A 5,115-nucleotide genomic window follows, 5' to 3' on the forward strand; every position below is an offset into this window, starting at 1 on the left:
AAGTTTGGTACTTGAGTATCCTTCGTCCGGAGGCGAGTGAGAATATCGGGCACAACGGATTCACTCTGTCGTACGAAGGTATGTGTTCCGTTCTTCTGTTTGTTTGTTTGTTTGTTTGTTTGTTTGAATTATTCTTTATGTCAAAAGAAGTAAAACCCAGTAGTTTTTACTAGTAGTTTCTTAGTAGTCATCAGTAGTTCTATGTGTACTAATTGTCTGTTTTTATACCGTATGTTTCTTCTGTTCCTATAATTAGCCCTCGGGCACGAATTTGCAATAAACAGCTTTATGTGGATTAGAAGCTCAAAGCAGCCTACAAGCCGCTTTTCATTGCGGTCACTAGAGAAGAGGGAAGAGTCTCACAAAATATAAAACTGAAAGATAATCAATTTTAGTTCTCAATGGTTCAACATTTAAACATAATGTTCTTACCCCCAGTGCCTTTCCAACATCCTCCTTCAGTGCTGTATATTTTCTCATACATAAAGTAACGACACTAACACTGAAGGATGGCTAACACAAGCCCGCTCGCACCAAGGACAACCCAATGTCACGTTTAACTTTCCCCCGCCCCAAGGCTTGGCTAACATGTAGGCGAAGGAGGCGGGATTTTAATGTTATCCCTGTTTTTAAAGGAGTTTTGCCAATCAGTCATTCTGACAAAATATATAACTGAAAGATAACCAAGCTTACTTTTCAATTGTTGAACAGTTAAACATAATGTTTCCCACTTAACCCCCATTGCCTTTCCAACATCCTCCTTCATTTTAATGTTATCTCTGTTTTTAAAGGAGTTTTGCTAATCAGCCAGTCTGACAAATATATAACTGAAAGATAATCAATCTAACTTCTCAACTGTTGAACAGTTAAACATAATGTTCCCCAGTTACCCCCATTGCATTTCCAACATCCTCCTTCAGTGCTGTATATTTTCTCATACATAAAGTAACTGCACTAAACACTGGAGGATGGCTAACACAGGCCCGCTCGCACCAAGGACAGCCCAATGTCACGTTTAACTTTCCCCCTCCCCAAGGCTTGGCTTACATGTAGGCGAAGGAGGGGATTTTAATGTTATCCCTGTTTTTAAAGGAGTTTTGCCAATCAATCAGTCTGACAAAATATATAACTGAAAGATAATCAATTTTACTTCTCAATTGCTGCACAGTTAAACATAATGTTTCCCACTTACCCCCACTTGCCTTTCCAACATCCTCCTTCAGTGCTGTATATTTTCCCATACATAAAGTAACTACATACACTGCAGGATGGCTAACACAGGCCCGCTCGCACCAAGGACAGCCCAATGTCACGTTTAACTTTCCCCCTCCCCAAGGCTTGGCTAACATGTAGGCGAAGGAGGGATTTTAATGTTATCCCTGTTTTTAAAGGAGTTTTGCCAATCAGTCAGTCAGGCGGACACGCCGTGCGTTAAACCCCGACCTTTGTTCTTGGTTATCAGACGGACCCGCCGCGATGCGGCTACACGGTTACGGATTTTCCGCGATATCACTTAATCCCGCGCTTTTAGATCACAATTAAGATGAGCCGGTTTACCAGTGGGGAAGATAAAAACGAAATGTGGTCAAATCTGGAGCATCAATAGCAATGATTTCCCATCTCCATGCCTCCGCGCGTGGCGGTCTCGCGATCGATGCACGTCGATGGGGGTTGAATTTAAGCGTCTTTGATTCTGGGATCTCTTACGGTACAATCAATTACTGCTATCAGCGGGTGTTAAGCTATCGGTGGTGTCTGCATTGAAGTGAGCACTTATTATTTACCAGCGATACTGTGAAGGTGACGTGTGGTAGAACCGCGCTAAACGTGTCTGACGAGCGAATCAGCTGCATGGTAAAGACACTGAGTTTTGATCTTTTGTTACCTCCGGGGAAGGAGATATCCTTCCGCGAGGAGGTTTTACTATGGTTCGAAACATTTCTGTCAGCAGCTGTTTCTCGCGATCGGCTGGACGGATTGGTCTGTTGTTCGGTATACGTATTGCTATTGGGCTGCAGATGATGCAGAACGTTTTTGTTTAATTGCATATGTGTTTATGGGCGTCGAAATAAAATGTTTTTAAGTGCTCCGGACACCCCCGCCATGCTAAAAATGGAATTTACCATGTTGTTAAGGAATGGGGAGGTTGCAGTTTTGGGTCTTAGCATTTAAAAGGGGTCAAACAGAGGGGTGTCTGGTTCCGATAAAAAATTTGGGTGACGGCGCAGCAATGACGGCGGGGGTAATGGCGCGGGTGACGGTGCAGGCTGTCAGACACGTTAATCAACAGTCCATACCAAACCAACCGTCAGTAGCCATCAAACACATACAAACATATTACGCACATAACTTTCATACTACACACGAACAAATAACCTAAACCAATAGAATACAAAAAAAAACCGGAGGTTTGAAATCTACGATTTTCCTTGTTACTTCTGCACATGTTTGTTTTCTCTTATTATATTTGATTTATCTTATGTACTACGTGTATTTATTTTGTGAAATCTCGGTTCATTATGTACAGATTTGTTTATTTGCATTTATGATCTGTTATGAGTTCACTTTGTTCACCATTATTGTATATAGCCTACCTTCATTCATTCATTCATTCATTCATTCATTCATTCATTCACAGAGTTTGGTTAGACCCCCCTTCCACTAAACACCCGATCGCTGAGCGACCAAATTTGGATTTGTGCGATCCTTGATTAATAAAATAAATACATTACATTCAAAGCGTAACAAATTATTTCTTTGCCTAAGAAATGCATTGAGTGAACTGTCAAACTGACATAAGTTTTCAGGTTGCAAATTATACCTTTTTCCTCTGGTGCGGAAGTATTGTTTTCAGTGGCTGTGTTGTGGGCTTGTGTCTCTGTGTATCCTCAATGATTATCCGCCGAATATAATAGTTTTCTTTGTTATATGGGTTTCTCTTACCCTTCAACTACCTTTGATTGTATATCAATGGCAAAAGAACTATATTGCTTCGCATCATCTGTCATGTCAATGGCCATTTCTCAATTATAAGGTTTGTACTTGTATGTAAGTTTCCATGTACTTATGTGTATACCCCTTTTGTGCATTTGAAGATTAGCCGCATAGAGGGGCAAAACGGTATCTCAATAAACTGCATATTAACCCTATCTAGACGGGGGGGGGGCTAAAAGTGCCCGCGCCAACTTTGATGTCGGATAGCGTCCGAACGGCTTGTGCTAGGGCCACCAAACTTGGTGATTTTTCCTAAAATGTTGTTGCCAACAATTTTATAGCAGTGAGATAAATCAATAAATGTTTGTGTTGCCATGGCACCGGGTTTCTCAGGCATTTTCTTCCAAAATCGGTAATTTTTACTTAAACAATGAAATTTTCAGGCTTTATGTTAATTTACACATGCTTGCTAAAATGTTTATAATTTTATGTATGCTTGATTCCACAGTAATCTCTGCCACCGGCGAGTGCGGGGCGAACCAAACCGTCCTGACGGTGACGTCAGAGGAAGGGTACATCTACAGCCCGGGCTACCCCGTCAGCAGCTACCCTCAGGGACTGGACTGCACCTGGCTCATACAGGCCGCACCAGAAAATGTAGGTGTCTTTGTTTGCTTGTTACCTTCGCCAAGAAGGTTATGTTTTCAGTAGCGTTTGTCTGTCTGTCTGTCTGTCTGTCTGTTTGTGAACAGCATAACTCAAGAAGCTTAATATGCATTGTCATGAAACTAGGTAGGTGGGTAGGTCTTGATGAGACCTAGAAATGATTAGATTCTGGGGCCCCTGGCGGCTTTTGCTGGTACTGCAGCAGAACTTCCGGTTTTGATATCTCGCGATCTGGACATGCTAGGGTCACGAATTTCGGTTGGTAGATAGCTCTTGAGGTGAGGAAGAAGTGACATGAGTTTGGGCCCCCTAGCGGCTCGTTCTGGAACTGCAGGAGCGTTTGTTGAAATTTTTTCAAAGGATGATAACTCGAGAACCGGTTGACGGATTGTCGTGATTTTTGGTATGTAGGTAGCTGAAGGGATGCTTGACATAATCAAATGACAATTATGCAAATCAGGAGCTAGTTTACATAATTAATGAGGAAATTCTATAAATCTGCTTTGTTCGATAATAGGACTATGAAACACTTGTGACATGTAATTGAGAATGAAAAAAACATCTAGATTATGTAAATGAAGACCTAATTTGCATAATTAATGGGAAATGTTCATAATTTCATAGTTGTAACTGCTGGGAATTTCATACTTGAAGTTAAGTGAAGGCGAACATCAATAAAATTAATTTATTCAAATTATGACCTCATTTGCATAATTATGAGGAAGCGCTATAATAGCCTTCTTGTTAAGATAAAGCTGTCATTGGGTGGAGAATAAGATCAACTGATATAACTCATGCAAATGAGGGTCTTATTTGCAAAATCAATTAATTGTATAATTCTTCAACCGCAAGGGTTAACATCATTTGGCGAAGGTATGAGATCGTGGAACTCTTGTTTGTTTGTTTGTTTATATGTTGTTCCATTAATATGGTAAATACTATTTTTCCTGGAGTCCAGCAACATAAAATAACAATAATAATAATAATGATAATGATAATAATTACTTAATAACTCATATCAAGGGATTGACCTACGTGTTTAAACTGTTCGTCTTGTATGTTTGTCAAAACTTAATAAAGATGATTTTAACTCTCATAAAACAAAGATCATCTCGGTGACGTTCCTGGACTTCCAGCTGAGCTACACCACCAGCTGTGACTACGCCACGGACTTCGTGCAGATCGGCAACAGCAACGACACGTACGACTTCAAGGTAAGGGGTTCTTTATTGTAAGTTCGTTAAATAGAGAGAGCTGGAGAGCTGTATGTGATTTTTATTTTTTTTTATTTAATTTTATGACGATTTACCACATTTGTGGAAGGATTGACATAACAGGTGACTATCACCTCTTCAAAGATGTCAACCCCGAGACCAGACTGTAAGGTTTGAACCACTCACACCGGGAAGGTCCCCTACTCTTTTCGATAAGTGCGGTGGGTTCTTTAACCTGCGTGGAGTGTGGCTCTCCAAAACACGGGACCTCCATTTAACGTCCTATCCGAGGGACGTCCCT

The 5,115-nt window shown here is 40.8% G+C and overlaps 1 pseudogene; it reads left to right on the forward strand.

The window, feature by feature from the left end:
• LOC109465169 overlaps positions 1-5,115 on the forward strand; it is a 24,061-nt pseudogene that overhangs the window by 16,876 nt on the left and 2,070 nt on the right.

The sequence above is a fragment of the Branchiostoma belcheri genome, unplaced genomic scaffold (genome assembly GCF_001625305.1).
Source record: "Branchiostoma belcheri isolate BF01 breed outbred unplaced genomic scaffold, Haploidv18h27 scaffold15, whole genome shotgun sequence".
In the NCBI taxonomy this organism is placed as follows: domain Eukaryota; kingdom Metazoa; phylum Chordata; class Leptocardii; order Amphioxiformes; family Branchiostomatidae; genus Branchiostoma; species Branchiostoma belcheri.